The following is a 23,502-nucleotide window of genomic DNA, read 5'->3' as shown; positions in this document are numbered from 1 at the left end:
TTTTTTTTCAGACAAGCAAGTCGTATTGCTGGATTAAGTCCTTTCCATATCATCGAGGATCGGAAGGCACGTCGACGAATATGTTTTAAGGCTTATGATATAAAATCATTTAACTATATGAAGCCCTTCCTACATCACCGTTGATCGGAAGGCACGCCGACGGAGAATTTTTGGAGAATCGCGGTCGAATTAATACTATATTTAAATCCCTAGATAGCTATCTTTCCACAGCCGGTTGCCTAAGATTTTTAAAATTTCAACCGATAAACAAATTGCTCATGGTCGCATCACCTACCACAGTGAATCCTGACCTCATACCCATCTTACTAACCCCTCAAAACTCATGCGATACTTTGTCGGAGACGCAGTCGATTTGGCGGTCCCATCACTCAAGTATCGGCTAACATTCCCATCCACTTCCCCGTGTCTTACCTCTGGTCGTGGCCGGCGTCGGTATTGATCAGCACGATAGGGACCTTTGAAAATTGCGAAGGGGTGATGATTGGTTCCTACTTTTCATCTGTGGTCCACGGAGCAATGTTTGGGGTCCTGGTCAATAACGAAGTAGCAGCTACGGGTAGACACCAATGCTATGCTTTTTTGAAAATAGTCGAAGTTTTTAATTTTTTTTTAAATCAGTGCACATCTATGCCCACTTTTGAAAAAAAATATTTTTGAAAGCTGAGGAAATTTTCTATATTTTGCTTAATTGAATTCTGTTGATACGACTTTTCAATCATTCCGAAAACAATACTTTTAAAATTTTCAAATCAAGACTAACATTTCAAAAAGGCCAAACATTCAATATTACACCTTTTTGAAATGTTAGTCTTGATTTAAAAAAAATGAAAATATTTTTTTCGGAAAGATCGGAAAACTTCACGACTGTTTCATATTTCAACATTGAAAATTGGACCTATAGTTGCTGAGATATCAACGATAGGAAATGGTGGGTTGTTTGGGTGAGACTTAAAAAACATCAATATTCAAGTTTTTAAACCTTTGCATGGCAATATCTCAGCAACTAAAGGTCGTATCAACAATGTTCAAAAAAGTTAAATAAAGAGAATTTTCTCAGCTTTTCAAAAATATTTTTTTCAAAAGTGGGCAAACATGTGCACTAATTAAAAAAAATGGAAAACTGCGACTACTTTCAAAAAAGTTACCTAAAAATGGCTTTAACTTGAAAACAGTGTACTTTATGAAAATTTCACAAAAGAACTTTTTGATTACAAATTTGATTTACATCGAAAAATGAAGTTGAAAAATTTTTGCGACCAATATTTCGTTTTTTTGAAAAAAATAGTTTTGATTCGAAAATTCATAACTCGGTCAAAGATTTTTTGCACAACCTGAAAAATTCTGAAAAGTTGGCATTTTATGTCCCCTAAAACATATAAAAAAAAAATGAAAATAGTGTTTTTTTGCAAATCAAGTTTTAGTGACAAAAAGTTAAACTAAAAATCACCAAAAAACCGTGTATTTTTGTTTCAGTGTAGTCCATATCCATACCTACAACTTTTCCCAAGACACCAAATCGATCAAAAAATTCCTTCAAAAGATACAGATTTTTGAATTCTCAAATATCATTTTTGTATGGACAGCTGCCAAATTTATATGGAAAATTATATGGACAAACTAATGATGCAAAATGGCTTCTTTGGGCATACCGAAGGCACCAAAAAAGTTTCAGCCGGATAAAAAAATCAATCAGGCGACCATTATTGGATGCGTAATCAAAAGACCTTTCTAACGAGAAAAAGATTTAAGACCTTACAACCCTATCGATAGTTTTGAGCTTTTGTAAATATATTTAGTGAGAAGTTTTGTGGGTGAAATATTTTTATTCTAACAAAAAAAAACAGCTTTTAAATATTTTTTTTTCGAATTTAATTAACATTGTGTATTGACTTGAAGAAAAAATCACGTGAAAGCAATTTAGCAAAGTAAAAACTCGGCAATTTCACCTTCCGGATGTTATTATCCATTTGTTGCTCCGCACAGGATTTGCCCATCGGCTTTCTTCCATGTTGGAGTGAGGCTGGGGGGGGGGAGTTACGGGTCACTTCCCACCCGGTTTCCATGTCACTCGAGGGCTCAACGGGGATTACAAAACAACACTCCAGCTCGCTGGCCAAGCCTGGAGTTAAATACGCATAAAGTTGATACTACGGTGTGGGAAATAAAGCTGTGTTTTACGGTGAGGGGACACGTTTTTTTTTCTGTCGACATAAACTGGACTTTGTGAAATTAAATGTTAACACATTGGTTGCTTTTTACAGGGTGGACTTTACGTAGCTTTGTTGCACCTTTTTGTTGTGGATTTGTTTGCAATCGACTTCTTTTATTGAAATTTTGATCTTGTTGTCAACACATTCATTTCAAAGTATTTAATTTTGTTTCACGGTTTATGCATAAGAATCTTAAAATTGTAAGGAATCTCTCTTTTCTTAATGCGGAAGAATGCAATACAAAAGCAATAACGTTTATAAATTGTGTCAACGCAAAAAAAAACACTAAGGTGCCTCCTCTCAGGCAATCTATGGAAATGTTTTCGCACCAAGTGGATCTTGATAAAGTCAATTTTCTTTCCTGGGTGAGCTCAAGATAACACTTTGCAGAAGAGACCATCTCACTAGCCCAATATGGCTTATATGGGCACAAGCGTTTTGCCTTGCTTTCCTCTTGGCCAGGCAGGATTAACTCGAGCCTTGAGGCGCCCAAAATTGATGAACTTTCTGCCTCTCCCCGAAGATAGTCGCCTATGCGGGTCAAATCCCGTTGACGCCACCGGAAAACGGACCCCATTAAATGATAATATCATGACACCAGAAAAAGAACCAAAAAAATAAGAAAAAAGCACAGACAAGCGGATATGACCAACAAGCGACTCGTAAAAGCTAATATTCAAAGGATTAGCCTGGATGGCGGCAACCGGGTGGTGGAATGAGAAGGGGATTTTCCCGGCAGGCCACTTAAGGGCAGGATTACCGGAACGCCCCCATCGTGAAGCTGACGGGGGCTTTCGGCGGCGAAATATTGCCTTCCTCGGGGTTGCTCCCAGCAGGCCGTGCTTTATTACATTCCTCTCGAGGTAAACACTGCCTGGGACGAGGGCCATGGAATTTAGGAATACACGTGTTTCGAGGCATAAAGTTATACATCATTGTTAACGGAATACATCGTTGAAAAAAGATAAACAAATTAAAAAATGCTCTTAAAAACCGTCTGCAAAGATAACATTAGATGACATTGCTGACAGTATTAAATTAAAATAAAATAATTATAAATTACACACGATAAACTCGACATTGGATAAGAATTCTAATACTGCAGTTGAATAACAGGCAATTGAGTCACATAAATACGACTGCGCGTATTTAACACGTTACAATCTAAATGTTTACCAGAATCACGTGGACATCAATTGCCTCGACCCTTCTTCGATTTCCGCGAGGATTTGCTCTGAAGTGTAATTTTGGTCCCCAATCACTTATCAGAAGTCTTTGTCTTTGAATAGTTAAATTACGTTTTTAAAAACAATGACACTGAAAATTACATTTCTCTAGTAAGTTTGCTATACGTCTTAACAACTATCGTGGCCTCCGACACTTAATTGATTTTTTGTTTGAAACAAATCAAAATTTCACATTTTTCTGCAAAGAGCACCAAAAGGACGTGCAGATGAACAATTCAAATTATTTTTGAATTTGAAAATTGGGTCATTGATCGAAAAACGGCTTTTGAACTAACCCGAGATTCATCAGCTAAAGTACATGTATTTTTCAATATTTGTGAGAACAAAAAATGATATTTTTCAAGGCAGGTTTGTTAAAAAAGAGCTTCGAATTAATTGGGTCAAATTTATTAAAATCAAAAAAAAAAAAAACAAAAAAAAACCAAAACAAAATATCCATAAAACTTGCATTGGAATTGGCATGCCTCAAAAAACATTGAAATCTTAAACAACTGCAAATGTTTTTGTAAGAATTGTGTAAGAAGTTTATATAACACGCATAATGTTAAGGGATGGATGAACATTTTATGGCTGAAGACGTAATTTCACAAATAAAATGAACATTAAAAAGGTGTTTAACTTAATGCTTTTATATTTTCCTTGAAATTTCAATGTTCAATAAAAAAAATTATTATTTTATCTTGAAACGAGGTGCAACAATTATGGTGAATCACCTCAAAAAATAATTTCAACAAGTATTCTTCTAATTTCAATAAAATATAAAAAAAAAGGTGTATGCCTGAATAAGCTATTATTCAATTAGATTTATAATCAAAATTTCATACGTTTGAATCCCGAGGCGAAAATATTCTAAGCGCAAAATAATTTTGAGGCCCAGCCTCTAAGAGATCGGTGCGTTTAAACCTTTAAATTGTTATGGAATACCTGTTTTTACTATTTTAACATTTTCCTACTTTGGTCAAATTTGAATGTTTTATAACTCATTTCCAAAAATCTTTGATGAAAATTTTGATGAAATAACCATTTTCAATCATATTCAAACTTTAGGGTCAATGCATATAAAAAGCTTAAACTAAACCTCAATTTATAAGAATTTTAAAATCAATTTATAGATGGGTCAAAAGGCACATGATCTTTGAAAATGAATCCGCGGGCCATACTTTAGTCACCTCTGATTTAGAACAAATATTTTCATTTGAAAATTGCGCGTTTTTGTAACTTTGTAACTATTTTCGAATGCACACGAACTTAGTTTCAGGGGTGAAAACTAGGCAAAATTGAAACAAAATGACAAAAAGAAATCACTTTTTTAAAAACTTTTTTTTTCTGAACTTCTAAAAGATTGTGAAGAAAGCAAGCAAACTCTCTACGTACCTACACATATTTTTCTGCTCTACAACTTTTTAGAATATTTATTCATTCTAAAAAGAAAACCTGTAAAGTTTTGAAAGTAGGAAAAGCATTTATAAATTTTAAAGTTTATTTCCCCTCTTTGAAATTCGCTAAAAAATTATGCCCTTGGGCATAAACATTATTAAAAAAACCTTTTTGGAAACTTAAACTTAAAACATATAAAAGTTAATTTTCCTGCGTTTAGCAGAATGCATTTTGAATATTTGAGCAATTCTCTACGAAATCGGTCTCATTTTTTTAGAATTTTAATTTATGTAATTTTTAATCCGGCTGAAACTTTTGTGGTGCTTTTGGTCTGCCCAAAGAAGCCATTTTGCATCATTAGTTTGTCCATATAATTTTCCTTACAAATTTGACAGCTGTCCATACAAAAATGAAACATGAAAATCTAAAAATCTGTATCTTTTGAAGGAATTTTTTGATCGATTTGGTGTTTTCGGCAAAGTTGTAGGTATGGATATGGACTACACTGAAAAAAAAATGATGCACGGTAAAAAAAATTTGGTGATTTTTAATTTAACTTTTTGTCACTAAACTTGATTTGCAAAAAACACTATTTTTTTTTTTTTTTTTTTTGGTATGTTTTAGGGGACATAAAATGCCAACTTTTCAGAAATTTCCAGGTAATGCAAAAAATCTTTGACTGAATTAGGAATTTTCAAATCAACACTATTTTTTTTTAAATCGAAATATTGGTCGCAAAAATTTTTAACTTCATTTTTCGATGTAAAATCAAATTTGCAATCAAAAAATACTTCAGTGAAATTTTCATAAAGTTCTAGGCTAGAACTTACAAATCTTGCAGGGCTGTTATACGTTGCGATGCAGTTGTTTGTTTACTTTTGATACGGAAATTTCCGTTCCGGAAAGATTCCGTTCCATGGATATACATTTCTACGTTACGAAGAATTATTCAAGTTAAGTGATTGTAGATAGGCCATAACATTCTCGTTACGAATGAGTTTATGGTTCTAAGAAGAAAAACTGGTTAATACACACTTATGTTATGTTGCAAAAATAACAACTTAGCACCACAAGTGGGAGGGAGCTTATCGTTAAATCATAATGACCCAAAGCTCTAGTAAACCTTGTCGCCAAAACTCTCACGGCTGCTGCAATCGTCGCGGCGAGTAGTATTTTTTCCACGTCTTTGGGGGTTTCCATAGGGGAATGTGGGGTGTTCTGGTTTTTCTTACATCTTTTCGCAGACTTTTAAAACAGCAAAATATAATTCATGAAAGATATATTTCTTGTTTTGAGATTATCCATCACACCCCAATCTCCCTTCACCCATTGCCATTTCTCGGAACGCCCTCCTAAAATGCTCGCAGGCTGTTTGCCCTTAACTGTTGACTGACTGAGCGTCGCTGAAGCAATAAACAACCGTCGCGACGCCGGGGCAGGCAAGCAAAGCGCCGCCGCCAAGGTGAGCAAATATTCACGAGCAATTTGGCTTATGAGAGGATTCGGGCAATGGGCAATTGAGCCCCCCTCGAGCAGTCGGGGACAGTTACACTCGGAGACGGAGAAGTGGTCCTAATTTGCTAAAAGATTTACGGTTTCATTTGACGATTACTGCATGTTTTATGGTGTCAGCAAGGTGGGATAGGTCTCTTAGTTTTTGACCTTAATTTATTTATGTATAATTTTTTAACATTTTCACAGTGACTCATTCCTTGAACTCTGAAAATCCCCAAAATTACGAATATTCAAACAAAAACTCTACAAACAATCGCTCACTTTCCCACCGCGACTCGTGACGTCACATGTACTGCAAGGCAGTAATTGCATAAGCCAAAGCAATGTGCCCAGGCCGACGAACCGGTTGAATATGACCCAAAACCACACATCTTGGTTTACCTGCTGACTCTTGAGCTTGTACAACGCAAGTACACCGGTAGACATGTCTGGGGCCATTGACGCCACGCGTGTGTGTGTGTGTGGATCTCATGCAGCAACCACCGCGCCGTCGTCATGGTCGCGGATCAGGCAGAAGGGGGGAAAACCCCCAACTCGTGGCATGCTATGACTAAGGGTGGTTTGGAATGGATCATGCGATTTGGTTAGGCGATTTGGTTAAATTTTTCAAAGTTTATGTCGCCCCCTTCAAAATCGGTCTAAAAAATCAGGGAGCAAAAACATTTTTTTTTTCCAAAAAACTTCTACATTTTCATGAACACATTTTTCTGCATTGATAATCATATTTGGGTAATTCTCTACCAACTCACACGAAATCGGGAAAAGTTGCCCCGACCCCTCTTCGATTTGCGTGAAACTTCGTCCTAAGGGGTAACTTTTGTCCCTGATCACGAATCCGAGGTCCGTTTTTTGATATCTTGTGACGGAGGGGCGGTACGACCCCTTCCATTTTTGAACATATGAAAAAAAGGTGTTTTTCAATAATTTGCAGCCTGAAACGGTGATGAGATAGAAATTTGTTGTCAAAGGGACTTTTATGTAAAATTGGACGACCGATTTGATGTCGTATTCAGAATTCCAAAAACGTATTTTCATCGAAAAAACATTAAAAAGTTTTAAACACTCTGCCATTTTCCGTTACTCGACTGTAAAATATTTTAAGGGAAATTTAATGTATTTTTTGAATCTACATTGACCCAGGAGGGTCATTTTTTCATTTAAAACAAACCCCTTATGTCTATATATCATTTTTTTTTGTAATTGTCTGCTCTACAACATTGTGGAACATTAATATACTCTAAAAAATTACCCTGCAAAGTTAGAAAAAACACGCAATTTTAAAATGAAACCATTTGTTCTAAATGAAAAAATGACCCTTCTGGGGATTCAAAAAGTACATTAAATTTCCCATAAAATGACATGTTTCAAATTTTTTTACAGTCGAGTAACGGAAAATGGGAGAATTTTTGAAACTTTTTTAGCGTTTTTTTCGATGAAAAATACGTTTTTTCGGAATTCTGAGTACGCCATCAAATCGGGCGTCTAATTTTACATAAAAGTCTCATTGACAACAAATTTCTATCTCATCGCCGTTTCAGGCTGCAAATTATTGAAAAACACCTCTTTTTTCGCATGTTCAAAAATGGAAGGGGTCGTACCGCCCCTCCGTCACGAGATATCAAAAAACGGACCTCAGATTCGGGATCAGGAACAAAAATTACCCCTTAGGACAAAGTTTCACGCAAATCGAAGAGGGGTCGGGGCAACTATTTAGCATGTTTGGGCTTGTTTAAAAATGTTTGATTTTTTATGAAATTTCAATGTACAGCACCGCAAAAAAAAATTTCGCAAAAAATAAAATAAAAGAAACTTTTTTAGTGCCTTCGGTATGCCCAAAGAAGCCATTTTGCATCATTAGTTTGTCCATATAATTTTCCATACAAATTTGGCAGCTATCCATACAAAAATGATGTATGAAAATTCAAAAATCTGTATCTTATGAAGGAATTTTTTTATCGATTTGGTGTCTTCGGCAAAGTTGAAGGTATGGGTAAGGACTACGCTTAAAAAAATGATACACGGTAAATAAATTTTTGGTGATTTTTGATTTCACTTTTTGTCACTAAAACTTGAATTGCAAAAAAAAACTCAATTTTTGTATTTTTTTCATTTTCTGATATGTTTTAGAAGACAAAGAATGGGCAAAAAATCTTCGAACGAGATATGAATTTTTGAATCAATACTGATTTAAAAAAATCCTAATACTGGTGGCAAAAATTTGTCATCTTCATTTATCGATGTAAAATCGAATATGCAATCCAAAAGTACTTGAGTAAATTTTTTAAAAGTGCACCGTTTTCAAGTTATAGCCTTTTTAAGGAAACTTTTTTCAAAATAGTCGCTAAGATAAGTCGCTAAATACTATTAAAGTTAGTGGAAAAAAATCTTTTCATACAATACCGACTCCTTTAAATAGCTAACTCGTCAGGGTTAACTCGGATCGTTTTGCGGTCTAGGACAAAGTTGTTTGTCACTAAAATTTGTCTCAAGAATCACACACTCTGACACATTTAACGCCACCTTTTGGTGGAATTAAGAAATTTTGACTTTCCGCAAACACTTTTTCGATTTTTCCATGCACTTGACCAATTTGGCCCAAAATTGGCACTGTTAATTTATTTCACCTAAAGAATCGAGCCAAAGGGTATCTCTGAAAAATTTCCCAAATTATAAATTTTTCTTGTTAACCTCTTGTTATGGTGCAAAATCTAGTTTTGCAGACATGATTTTTTTGTTAATAAATTTTAAAACCATAATTGAACATTCAATCAAAAATTACTTTGCAATTTAATTTATCTATTTTTAGAAAAACTGAGGCTAATTACCTGGGTGATGAATAGAGAGAATGCGTAACGTGATTTTCGAATGATCCCACTTTGTTTACATCTACAAAGTAGGAGGCTGTTCAAGCACAAGCAAGACTTTTTTCTTACTGGTAAATGAGCTGTATTATAATCAGTACAGTATGTGTTTCATTTTGTCCAGTTTTTGACATTTTTGCTAGAAAATTGTCGCGTTTCGATCGGTTAGGAGAGATTTTTCTTTTTTACGGGTGACGAAGAACTACGGCCAGAGTGTCATTTTGCGATGTCGCAGATAAACTCCCTGGCTGATATTGGAATCCTGCAGCTCTTCCTGGTCCAGCGAAAAAACATCGCTAATTCTAGCAAAGTTGATCCAACAAACAGAGAAGATTTTCACTAAACCAGGTTTTCAAACGGAATCAAACAATAAAGACAGCCGCATCGACTCCATAAACAACTTCCATTCATAATCATAAAAATTACGATCTTTTTTTCAACTTTCTTAAGATTTCTTGATTTCAACTCCAGGTCCTCAAAAGCCACACATTTTTCATTCTTGCAAAAAATCAATTTTTATTGATCGATAACAATACTCTCTACTTTTGGCGAACAGTAAATTGGTTCCACTTTGACAGTTCAAAATTGAGGCCGTTTTGCGAACCACTATTCAGCACCCAGCTAATTACTAAGTAACAGAGCCTCACAAAGAATTCGAATCGATTCAAATGTTTTTTTGTTTTTTTTTCTAAGTGTCACCTATTTCACCTTTTTCAACTGACCGTACCTCGAAAACTAATGATCCGATTTTCAATGTTGAAAAAAATATGAAATTTGATATGAAACATAAATTTAGGAAAGTTTTCCATTTGTAAACAATTTCAATAGATAACAAAATTCCACAAAAGTTTCAATTTTCAACATGGAAAATCAGGCCAATAATTTCTAAGTTTAAAATTAAATATAAAAAAACGAAAAGCTCAATTGGTTCAGTGTGACATTGGGAATATTAAAGTAATTAGTTTTTGCTAAAACCCTCAAAATTTGATCAAAACTAAGGATTTTATAAAAATTATTAATGTTTCATAAATTTGTAATCATTAAACACCCACATTGTTAACTGAAACAAATTAAGTTTTGTTTTATTTGTTGCAGAAACTTAAATTGCAGTTTTTTTTCGAAAATTCGTTGTTTTTTTATTTATTTATTAAAACAATATTATCACTTTGAAAGCGTCTTAATAAAAATCTTTACGTTTCGCAAAAAAATACATAATAATTATTAATAATTTTCCAGAAATCCTTTGTTTAGAGACAATTTTTACAACCATTCGGCCACTTTTGAAATTTGTAGAAATATTGCGATCATAAAACACTAACCTTGCAATAAATAAAAATAAGAATTTTCTTAAACCTGTTGTTTTGTGAAAATGGATTCCCTGATAATACGCTCAATAAATGAAAAGAAATTCTCTTTCGGCCCAAATATTCATCAGTACTCGTATCTTACAAAATGAATATGTATACTTGCATGACAGTCTAGAACACATAACAGCAAGGATAGAATGGTTAGCGGAAAAGAACAATACCATTCATTGTGAAAACAAAGCCGTGGTTGGAGGACACACATTCGTTCACAACGCAACTAAACACGTACAAAACTCTCATTCTCATGTGGGAAGGGTGGCTCGCCAACAAAGTGCACGACCCTTTCAAACTACGGTGGAAGTGGAAACAACAGAGTTTTACCCAACAACTAACTACCTTCGTTGCAGTTGTAATGCATACATGTCACTGTGTAACTTGTTTTGGTTGCAGATTTTTAACCTTTATTGTTCAGTGTGTTTTCCGAGCACGTGATTTTGTGGTTTTTAAAAATTTCAGTTGCTTCAATTAGCGAACTTCAATGCGCCTACTTGATTGCAGTTAAATTCTACATTTTAATTCTGTCACTTTTGATACTCATTGAATTAATCTGCTAATCTCCCCTATAGGTACTCATTAGTTAAGAATATCTCCTCCTACTTACCAAATAACGAACCATGACGACCTGCCCAGATTATGCACAATGAGCATAATATGGTATCACCAAAGAGTTGCATCTTCCTCTTCTTGTTGCGTCTTGTTTACAGCGCAAAACCCTGGAGGCGCAGCAGGCGTTGGCACAAGAGTACCCCCCCCCCCCCCCCCCATCACCCTCAGCTCCGCTTCAGATCCAAGTTGGCCACGTGCAGCTGAAGGATGGTGGTTTTGTGTTTACAAAGGATCATCCCCACCCCCGGCCACCATTGTTGTAACCGCTGGCTGTCACACAGAATTTGCATTGTTTTTGTTTTTGTTTACATTTAGAGTCGCTGTTTGTTTTCCAAACAGTCGCACACTTACACGCGCCGAGGTGGGTATTTATTCATCAGACGACATGTCTTGGGCGCACAAACTAATGGCGGCAGCCTGCTGGCAGCACTGCATAATGGCGGCTGACAATAGATAGTGTGTTTGCGTACATATGTCATACAAACTTGGCAAAAGTTAAATTACTTCCAAGCCTGCGGCGGCGGCGGCGACGACGACGATGGTTGTTTTGAATTCTTCTTTTGACAACAGTCTGGTTGACTAGGTTAGGCTGCGAAAAGGGGTGAGAATGTGGAGTACAACTCACATCCACGTTTTCTGTTGCAAACAACACAGGGTGAGACAATAGCTTGACATCAGAATGGTGGCATCTTTCAGAGTTTGTAAATGTAGGTTTTTTCTTGTTAGAATATATGATGAAAAATTCAAAAATTGATCTCGTTTTTTAGCTATGAACGAGCCACAACAAACGTCAAAATAATCATTCTGGGACCGATTTTCAGAAAAAAATGCCAAACTTTGAAGATCTGTACCGAACTCCAGGTTGCTCCATTTTTCAAAGAGTTATTTACCAAAAATTGTCATTTTAAGAAAAAAAAAAACCTTTTTGTATGGGTTAAATCCCATTTAAAATTCATATGCAAAGCCTCCTGTTACGTCTAATCAAGCTCATATTTCGGATTTGGGCCCAGTATGCCCACCGGAACAAACCCCTGAATGCCCGTCAAAAAGCCATTTTTGTTACATCCTAGTAATAACTCAAATTATTGGGTCAAAATGATCAAATAAGTTAATTACTTAATTACTTTTCACTTGAATAGATAATATTGGTTAAAATTATATAAATGTGTGTATATCTTTAAATGGCTCTAACCGATGCATTACAATGAAGTTATTCGAAAATTGATCATCCGGTTACTCTATTTAAAATGTAATAATAGATATATACAAAAAATCACTGAAAATAAAGAGATGGATTTAAAATAAAACAATTTTTCTTGAAACTTTTAATTGAACCAGTTTATGTTTATTTGGCTTAAGAAGAAAACTTCGTTAAAACGAAAACTAAAAATTTTAAAATAGATCAACAAACAAAATCGGGTCAGCCAGTATCGAGATAATCGAGTGACAATTTTTTATCAACATCCCACCACACAAACAGACATTTGCTCAGAATTTGATTCTGAGTCGATAGGTATACATGAAGGTGGGTCTAGGAGGTCTAATTGAAAAGTTCATTTTTTGAGTGATGTTATAGCCTTTCCTCAGTAAGGTGAGGAAGGAAAAAACAATCTTTTACTCCTCCAACTGAACGAATTGGTCGAAATTTGAGTTTTTGCCAGCCATTTTTTGCGTGACGGGACAACGAAAGGAGTAGATTTATGAAAAAAAACTCCTCTCCCATTTAATGACTTGCAGACCACATTTGGACAATATTATTGGCTTTTGAGGTAAGAAAACGCATTTATAGTACATTTAAATTATTGAATCATAATAAAAATGAAATGTATCATATAAACAATCACATTGAAAATTGAAAAAAGTGACATTTTTGTGTAGCTTTGCTAAGAATCGGTCAAATTGAAAATTAGCGAAATTAGAATAAACCAAAATTTAAGGTAATTTTCAATTCCAAATTTAGTTTTATTTTCAAATTTTTTAAAACGAATAGACAAAGTTTCAGCGAAATTAAAAAAATTAATCTAAAAATTTGTGAAAATAAAAATGAGAAAAACGACAACAATGCAGATAAAAAAAAGTTTATTTGATGGAATCGGTTCCTAGATGACCAGTGAACAAAACTTTGCCAACATATGGATAAAAATATTTATTCAAGTCATTTATATCTACATTTTACGATTTTCACTAAAAACTTAAATATAACGTTACTTAGTCCACCCTTAGGTGGTTGGTGCCTTCCTCACATTTAGAGGGCAATGCTATCCAAAATAGATACAAAAGGGCGGACCTTTCAGTGTTCTATCAACTTGATTCATTATTCATGCCATCAGATTGGGAAGTCAGATCTTCATAATTCAGGGCGCTTATGTGCTTATAACTTTTGATAGGGTTGTCAGATCTGCAATCTATTGAACTCGTTGGAAAAGTCTTTTGATTACCTACCCAACGACAAGTCGCATGATAAATCCGGCCAACGTTTTCATCGAAATAAATGAGATCTGGCCTCCAAAATGTTCATAAATAACACTTAAGTTCTTATAACTTTTGATAGGATTGTAAGATCTGCAATCTTTTGAACTCATTGAAAAGTTCTTTCAAATATCTTTCTAAAAATGTATAGCATGATGAGTTATCTTACAAAAACCACCCTTTTTACAATCTTCTGGACTTTTGCTAAAATTGTTTTTTAAGCATAACTTTTGAAGTACTTAACTAAACTTTTTATATTCAATAGTGACTTATGGGACCCCAAGACGAGTCGAATGAGACCAAAATGGTCCAAATCGGTTCAGCCAGTGTCGAGATAACCCAGTGCAAATTATTTTGATTAACATCCCATCACACACAAAGACATTTGTTTCTGAGTCGATATGTATACATGAAGGTGGGTCTAGGAGGTCAAATTAAGAATTTTGTTTTTGGAGTGATTTTATAGCCTTTCCTCAGTAAGCTGAGGAAGGCAAAAACGACCTGCAAAAACATTGTTTCCATACTATTGACAAAGTTATGTAATCACTGGTCATCTGAGAATTTGACGATCAAAATGTAAAAATTTAACCAAAAAGGTTAGACAGGCCTGGAATAGATTATTAACAATAATCTTATGATTCGTTTAACAAGTTCAGTTGTTAACATGTTTAAGTACCGGAATCACTCAATGATTACTTTAAATAACCATTCATTACTTTTTACTACTTCAAACTCTCTAAACTACTCTAAATAATTAATGAATAACTATATTACTAGCTTAAAATCAAAGTAATGAATAATAACACCAACTTTCTATCTCTTCACGATTTCATTGCAAATGTTTTCAACAACGGATTAAGTTATACTTTGGCTTATAATCAACACGTTTTGGTTTTAGTTAGAATAGTTCGAAAACAATACGAACAATTCTACTAATACCCATGGCTGCTGGCATCAAAGGGGAGAACTGGTTAAATCGCAGCAAGCTGACGACTAAACCCAATCATTCACATTTGAATTTGTCTCTGCAACACGCAGCAATCAAGTGAAAGCCAGGAAAACCGAGATCCAAGTAAACTCAGAAGGCCTCTCTTCAGGCAATGTTTTTCGCTAGAGATATTCTTTCAATAATGAGAATATCTGTCAGTCTTAGAGTGTTTTTAAACTTCAATTTTATTTTCGACTAATTATGTGCACATCATGTATCAATAAAAGACCATAATTGATTTTTGTCGTGGGCGAAAATTGAATTACATATATGTAAATCGGCAAAAATTTCAGAGGTTGGTTTGAGCACACACTTAAACTTTTTTTAAATCTGTTTTAAGGGCATTAAAATATATATTTTCAACTAATAGACTAATAAATTTGAAGATATTTGTTTGTATAATTGCGGAGATATAGCTATTTGATGATAGCAGTTTCAAAAACGGGTGCCACGATATCTTTACACTGCTTTGTTTGACCAAATCGGCTCAAATTTTTGGTGAAGCCTCGTTAAACCGGTCCTGTGTGCATGATAAGGCCCGATTTTCAAAAAATTTATTTGAAAAAAAGATCGAAATATTTCTGTGTTTTTCATAAAAAAAATCGTCAGTTTCTGATTTTTGTATTTTTTTAAAAAGCAACATTTCAAAATCGAGCTTCGTCGTGCACACGGAATATGTCTTGTAAGTCTTCACCTCAAATTTCAGCCAATTTGATCCATCCCATCTCGAGATATCGTGGCACCCGTAAATCAACTCGGCGTTTAGAGAAAAACACTCACAAAGTTTGACAGTTCGCTTTGCGCATGGCAAAATTTTGAGCGTAAATCGTCTCTTAGTTTAATCATGGAATATCTTCATGAAACTTTCAGGAGTGATTGAAAATCACATTTTGAGTGGATTGAATAAATTTTCTGAAACATGAAATTTTGTGATTTTCTAAGGAGGGCGAAAATAGGCACTTCAGAGCACTGCATCAAAACGCAAAATGTTAACAAAATTGAACTTGTTTATAATAAAAAAAATCTTGTGAAAACTTAAAATCAATGAGTTGTTTCTCAACGATTTGTACCAAAAATCATAAATTCTCATTGAATTCACGTCAAATACAGTGGGTGATTACTGGGTCCTCTGCCCTATGCCCCAGGTTACTGGCCAATAATCGATTAAAAATCTGGAAAAATCTGGCAGACGATAATCTAACAATCTTGGATGGAGGGTGGATCTGAATTCATTAAAAAAATAGAATTCAGATGGTTTAATTGATTTTATGTTTCAATAATTTTAAATTTAACTCTTCTTTAAAAAAAAACACTTTTTAATTTATTTGATCTTCACTTAAATTCGTTCATTTTAATCAAGAAGTCTTTCAAAATTGGCATAAAGTGAAAAATCTGGCAAAATCTGGCAATATCTGGCACAGAAAAGGGCGAATCTTTATTCAGGTTTATGCTTGAAAATTCTGGCATTCCCAGATTTATCTGGCAACCTGGCAACCCTGCCTATGACCCCTCAACACCGTTATTTAGAATGTTTAAATCCAAGATTGCGGCCAAAATGGAAATTCTATTCGAATTTTTCTGAAATTAGGTCAATTATAAAAAATACAAAGCATTTTTGATTCGATTATCGAATATGACCGCTCTGTTCTGTTTGACAAGTAATGCAATTCTATCGTTCCTTCAAAATTGATTGCTATTCGTTTCCTCACAGAAAGACAAGAACCCATCCCGAACATCAATCCTAGTAGACACCTTCATGTCCAAGTGTTGTGCGCCACCGGTGATGGCTTACGTCGTGCCCGGAGAATTGATTACATTTCATCGCCCCGTCTACTTGGATGCTGCTGGCAGTTGGCCAGTCAGTCAGCAGGGCAATAAAACCAGGTCTCCTCAGGTAGACACTGAGCTCCATGCATGGTGTGACGTGATGTTTGTGTGTGTGTGTGTGTGTGTGTGTGTTGTGCGATTCAATTCCAGTCAATGGCGTGTGACTACGACACATGAGAAAGAAGGTAAAATTGACGAGAGTATGAAAATTAAACAAAAGATTCAAGCGTAAGATTTCACAACAACTTTTACAGATTTTTAAACGTCAAATTACATCGATATTTTGCACTGTGCACCGCGCAGAGGTAACGAGAAACAAGTGCCAAGGTGTGTGCAATAAAAATCAGACAATCATTTTAAGAGGTGTGTAAAGAGAGAGATTGTAAAACAAGACTAGCGAAAGGAGACAAAAAAGAAGAGTAAACTGCAAGTAAGTAAGTTAGCCCGAAAGCACACTTAAAGAGCAAAGAGTAAAGTGCAGGTAGTACCAAGTGAGTAACAAAAAAGTGAACAAGTAAAGTTCCCCTCCCCACTTTTTTTTCTTCTTTCGTTTTCTGCGACCCAAGCAAGTAGCACTAATACTTGTTGCTTAAAGTGCCAGGCCGCAATTATGATGCGGCTTAAGTGCAGGCGTGTGTGTACACACGCACGACTCTTTCAACATCGGCAGGCAGGCATGTTCGAGGCACTTTAAGCCAGTTGCCGATCAGTTTCAGCAATCAGTTTCGGTCGGGCAGTACTTCGGGGATTTTCGCGTTTTGGTAGCTTCAAATTTGGTGTACCTTAATTTTTTGTCGTCGTCGCTGCACCGCTTCTACCCCCAGCTTCAAGACAGGTCTTCAGGACTTGTGACGCTCAGTTTGAACCAGGTTCTCGCGGACGAAAGAGCGCCAAAGTTTTCCGCAAATTTCATTACAAAGATTTTCATCGCCCAGGAAAAAGTGAGCAAAAGTGAAGGGAAAATTCTTGTGAAGCAAAAATTGATGCGGAGCAAAAGTTCGTTAAATTGAGTGAGTGAAGCGAAAAGCCGGCGCTATTAAGTAATAGGGTTTGCGGAGCCGTTGAAGGGGACCGACATTTTCCGAGGAAAATTGCAGTGTGCGGTCAGCCGGCGAAAATTTGCCGCTCAAGTTTTGGCGGCGGAAAGTCGAACGGTGCTTGCAAGCTGGGAAAGCTTTTCACAGGACCACGGGAAGGAATACTTTTAAAAGTGAGTAATTACATTCTGTTTAGTGCAATTTGATGGGATTTTAAAGTTACAGCAGTGTCAAGTTAAGGAATTGTGGTGAAGAAAATGCATTTGGTGGAATTTTTTGAAACAGAAACTCTGAATCAGTAATTCTGTACAATAATTCCATGACAGTAAATCGGTTGTACCCGAGCTAGGCAATTGAAAATATTCTTCAAAATCAGCTTGAAAAATCGGGCCAAAATAGTAGTTTATGCAACAAGTTGCAAAGATTTTTTCAGCACGAGTCGTACATTTATCCAACGAGGTTTACCGAGTGGGTTAAATACGACGAGTGCTGAAAAAATCAAGTTTTGCAACGAGTTGCTTCGAAGCATGTATAGTATATTCACCGATCAACTCAAAAAAATATTGAAAAATGTTGCTTTTCGACACCAGTGCTGAGTTCAAGTTCAAGTTGAAGTAGAACATTACAGCACTGGTATTTAAATCTATTGATTTTTCATTCTGTTACTTTTAGAGAAAAGTAGGCCGTTTCGTCACTCGAAAATAAAAGGAAAAGTATGTTGTTTTAGACAGAATTGCAAAAAAAAAAGTTGAACTTTTCAGCACTTTTTTTTGAAAAGTAACACTTTTCAACATTTTTTTGATTTAAACGATTTATTGACAAAATACATGAAAATTTGACATACAATTTCACTCAGTGTATGTTTTTTGGAATTGCAAAAAATGTTGTATGGAACTCGTTGCAAAACTTGTTTTTTTCAGCACTCTTCGTATTTATCCAACTCGGTGAACCTCGTTGGATAAATGTACGACTCGTGCTGAAAAAATCCTCTTTTTGCAACTTATTGCATAAACTACTATTTCGGCAAACATCAAAATTTTAATGAAGTCCAATAATTTAAAAAAAATGCATTTTGTTTCGTTTATAATCATATAAGGCATGTTTGAGCTCATTTAATCATACTTATTTTTTTTGAATTTCAGATGTACAGTACCGTAATATGGGGTGAATCGGGACTTCAGTCTGAATAGGGACAGCAGTTTTTAGAGCACTTAAAGCTTTTAAATTTGGAAATGGATGTACACATTTTGTTGGTCTGAGTCTGTTCTAACCGAAACCAACCAGAAAAATCAAAATATTGTACTCCAACATGGTTAAAACTGCTGTCCCAATTCGCCCCATGTGTCCCGATTGACCCCAGTTTACGGTATGCGAGTTTTTTTATCTGTTCAAACTTTTTTTTCAATACTGAAATATTTTGTAAATTAATCAAATGAAAATTAAACAATTCGACTGTTGAGAAATACACTCTAAACACTTTTTCTTTCAAATGTTGCAAACATTAATATTTTTTTTGCGATCACGAGAATTCATTCTCCTGACATTTTTTCATCTAAGTCGCCTTATTCACCGTTGTCCTGAAATGTCTCCAAAAATTTAAATTTTGAAAAAAACATTTTTTTTGCATTTTTGAAATGTTTAACTTGATTATTAGGGTAAGTTAATTATCACGATTTCACGGACAGCTTACAATCAATGAAATTTGGGAATTTCCTTTTAAAAAAATCTTCAAATTTCACATATTTTGAATCAAAACAAAATTCAGCATATATTTCTTTTTATGTTAATTATACATGTTTTTTAATTTGAAATAAAACGAATTTTGTCTTAAATATAAAATGAGTAAATAATTTTACACTAAAAATCGGACCAAAAGTTTATCGTCAGCTGAAGCTGGCTAATTATGTAACACTTGGAGAAATGTAGTTTCTTCTAATCGAATTCTTTGTGATACTGTATCTCAAAAACTGTTTCCCTTTCAAAGTTCCAGAGAAAATATTGTAGGAAATATTCTCAGCTCTTAAAAAATCTTATTTTCAGGTGTATAATTTATATCCAAAAATAGCTAAAACTTGAATACGGAACATTTTATCAAAATATTGAGATGTACAAATATGGAATATGTTTCAAAAACCAATATAAAAATGAGCATATTCTACAACAATAAAGAGTTGAGTATACTCAAAAAAAGTGCTTTCTGTAATTTTACAATAAGATTTTCAAGCTTATTTCTTAATTTTAAACGTTTCTTGAAAATTGCTTGATAAGTTGTGTATTGAAAGTATAGTCCCCAAGAAAATTGTATTTTTAAGCGTGAAAAATAAATAAACCTGTTTATTATTCAGTCTGAAAAATACGTAACAACAGTATTTGCTTTAGTCCGTCTTACCCGTCAATACTGACCTTAGAATTTCGCAATGATTAAACAATATTTATTTTGTTTTTTTTAAGCTGTTATTTAAAAAAATGAAAATACATTTTTAATAAAATATTTGAGCCCTTAAGCCCCTGATTGAGAACAAGAGGGATGAGGAAAGGGAGGTGTTAGAAACACACAAAGCATTGAAATGTAATTCTTGATATTAAAAATTTCGAAGTAGAACGAATCATAAATCGATTAAGACCAAAAATAGCAAAAAAAAATTCTTAAAATCATGAAGGTATCATTCAATTCAATTAAAATGATATAACTGGTAGATTAATCAACAATTTCTTATTTCTGACCACATTCATTTGAATAAAAAAGAAAAACGACATAATTTATGCATTTACTCAAAATATTTCATAAAAGAATGTTCATATTTTTTACGTAAATAATTTAATTTTTAAGACTTACAATTATTTTCACTGGTTTTTCAAAGTATTTTTTAATGGATTGGAGATAAAAGCATCCAATAATATTTGTTTCAGCTTTTCGAAAAAAATACTATTTTGAAAACCTTAAAACTACGATAAAAATTGTATCATACTCGTAACCCCTTTTAAAAAATTCGCTTCGCTAATCGACAGTGATATTAGCGGAATGCAGACTGGATTTTCGCCATGTGATGTGATGATTGTCTAAGCCCAAGTTGCCTAGGAATCGATAATTGGGAATAGAACCGATTCCACCTGAACCAGATTCTCACCACCATGGCAGCCGTCCATTGCCGGCCGCTCCCATCTCCACCGCGCACCAGGGACAAGGAAAGGGATTTGGAAGACGGGAAGTGTTGATGATCCACTTTTTTTCAGAGTATTAAGGGAAAATCTCCACAGTATCCTAAAGTAAGTTTCGCTTGGAGTTGGACAATTTTTGGGAAGGTGAATGGTCTGAGGAGCCACCCTAGGCGAGAGATAACGACCGTTTTGGCATTGTTGTTCGAATTCTTTGTGTGTTCTCATTTCTAATGGGAAAGCTTTCAATTCTTCTCATCTCTTATTGGATGAATTCTACAGTCGCCCAGGCTATTTTTAGCAAGGAATTTTTGGATTCAATTTCAACTGCGCTTGCAATCTTGTTTGAGTTTTGATATTCAACCTGCATTCAATTTGATTCTTAGTCCGATTCTTGGATTCAACTATATCAGTCTCCGTCCTCCTCAAGCTGCCAATGCTCCACGGTTAAGTGGAAAGCGTTTTTGCTTGCCAATTCTAAAGACAGGTGATCGAACCCCATCGTGAGCATCAAAAGTTTTTCATTTTTAATTCAAATGTTAATGAGTCCATAACTTTCTCGTTGGGAGCAGATGGGTATCGAGCCCAGGACCATTCGCTTATAAAGAAAACATCGTAACCATTCAGCCACGACCGCTCCAAATCCAAATTCAAGATTTATTCAAAAAAAAAACGCAAATGAACTGGCAAAAACAAACTAAAATATATTAATCTAAAATTTCACAATCTAGTCCAAGATGTATGGGGTAATTCTCCGCCAACTCACACAGCAGTTGCCCCGACCCTCTTCGATTTTTGTGAAACTTTGCTCTAAGAGGTAATTTTGGTCGCTGATCACGAATCCGAGGTCCATTTTTCGATATCTCGTGACGGTGGGGCAGTATGGCTCCTTTCATTATTCTGGTTTTTTACTAAGACACGTTTTTCAGTGATTTGTAGCTCGCAACCGCGAAGAGATAGAAATTTCGTGTCAAAGAAACTTTTGTGTAAAATTAGACGCCCGATTTGATGGCATGCTCAGAATTTCGAGAAAAAAACGTATTTTTCATCAAAAAATAGTTTTGAAATCGCTGCCATTTCCCGTTACATAACTGTCCAAAATCGTGAGACATGTCATTTTATGGGAAATTTAATGTTCTATTTGAATCTGAAATAACCCAGAAGGGTTTTTTTTTTCATTTAGAACAATTTTTTTTCATTTTAAAATTACATGTTTTTCTAACTTTGCAGGGTTACATTTTAGAGTGTAACAATGTTGTACAAAAATGTAGAGCAGACAAAAACTAAAATTTTGATATGTAGACTTAAGAGGTTTGCATGTATTCTTCACGAGTTATCAGAATTTTCCAAAAAAGTTTTTTTAAAAGTTATGATTTTGACCATTTTGACCAGTTTTCGAATTTTCAACCCCTAAAACTCAATCTTGTGCTTTTGAAAGTATTTTTTTCGGAAGGTTCAGCTAATTTTGCATGAGAATGACAAACAAGAGTTGGCATGAATTTTAAAGTTTAACAAATATTTGTAGATGCATTTTAAGGGCAGGATCAAATTTTACGATATTAAAGGCACGAAACAAGGCTGTTTGAAAAAAAAAAAATTTCACCTGAAATAACCAAGATTGTCGAATTATGATAAATTATACCAAAATTTGATTGCAAACTCATTAAAATTCTTCTTTCAACCAATATTCGGTGATTTGCCAACGAAAACTGTATCGTTTTTTTTGCGTTCAGAGTTACAATAACATGCTCCTACTTGCAACAAAAAAAAATAGTATAAACGTGAACAAAGTCCATGGCATCGGGAACCAGGAAGAAATCTTTCCAATGCCATCAAAGATATTTTTTCTTTTCATACAATATCTAACTATGAAAAATTTTAAGAACACTGTCAATAATTTTCAATATTTTTTTAAACAAATCAATGTATGAAAATTAAATTAATACCAGGAAGCAAGTTAGACTCAACAAGTGTGGTCTGAAAAGTTATTCGACTTGAAATACTGAAAAAATCTTGATTCAATCTTACTTACCTACCTCACAACAACACCTCCCGATTAGATCATGCATGAATTAAAACAGAACCATGTTAAAATCGGGATAATTGTGGGATATTGTGTCCTATCTGCGCCGCGTGATCGATCGTAATGTGTTTTCTATTAATGGCAATCACTTCACCCTGAATCGGTCTGCTGTACAGAGAGTATTGTGAGCAGGGTATCGAATGGCGTCGTCGTCATCGCGGGTGATGTTTGGAAGGGGTTGGGAATGGCTTTGGCACGTTCCAAGTGGCAATTAAATTGTTGCTTGGCACGTACCCTGGCCCCGGACCGGCACCGGTTGCCACTGCTTTGGGCTGGTTATGGAGCGCTGACTAGGAGTGTTTTGCCTGGCATAGATTCACAGATATAGAACTGTGATTGTAGCACGGAGGGTTTCTAGGAGGTAAAGTTTTGTTGTTTTTTCGATTTTTCAAACACTTGAATTGTTTAACGTCAAAATTTAAATGATCATAGGTCCCGATAATTAAAAACCAAGATTCACAGTTTCAACTAAAAAAATAAATTTATTGTGATTTTTATGTCATAACTCAATCCAAGCAAACGTGCAATTTTTCTCACATCATGCCTCTCTTCTCTCTCCAAATCCAATCCAGGTCACCACCAAGATGTCTAGCCACCAACAACAACAACAGCAACGACGCCGCCACCGCACCCCGGTCTACTGCGATCAGCTGGCGTCGTGGCTTCTGCTGGCGGTCTTCGCGGTCAGCACGGTGCTGCTCTGTTGCTGCGTAACCAGCGCCCAGGCCCAGCCCCAGA

At 35.0% G+C, this 23,502-nt stretch overlaps 1 long non-coding RNA gene across 1 annotated transcript; it reads left to right on the top strand.

The window, feature by feature from the left end:
- Positions 1-16,658: 16,658 nt before the first annotated feature.
- Positions 16,659-23,502, top strand: LOC119769811. Its single transcript, XR_005278532.1, has 3 exons — positions 16,659-16,673; positions 16,743-17,698; positions 23,337-23,502. It is a non-coding gene; the product is annotated as an uncharacterized LOC119769811 (long non-coding RNA).

The sequence above is a fragment of the Culex quinquefasciatus genome, chromosome 3 (genome assembly GCF_015732765.1).
Source record: "Culex quinquefasciatus strain JHB chromosome 3, VPISU_Cqui_1.0_pri_paternal, whole genome shotgun sequence".
NCBI lineage: Eukaryota > Metazoa > Arthropoda > Insecta > Diptera > Culicidae > Culex > Culex quinquefasciatus.
The sequence above is the reverse complement of the archived record's forward strand: the minus strand, read 5'-3'. Positions and strand labels throughout refer to the sequence as shown.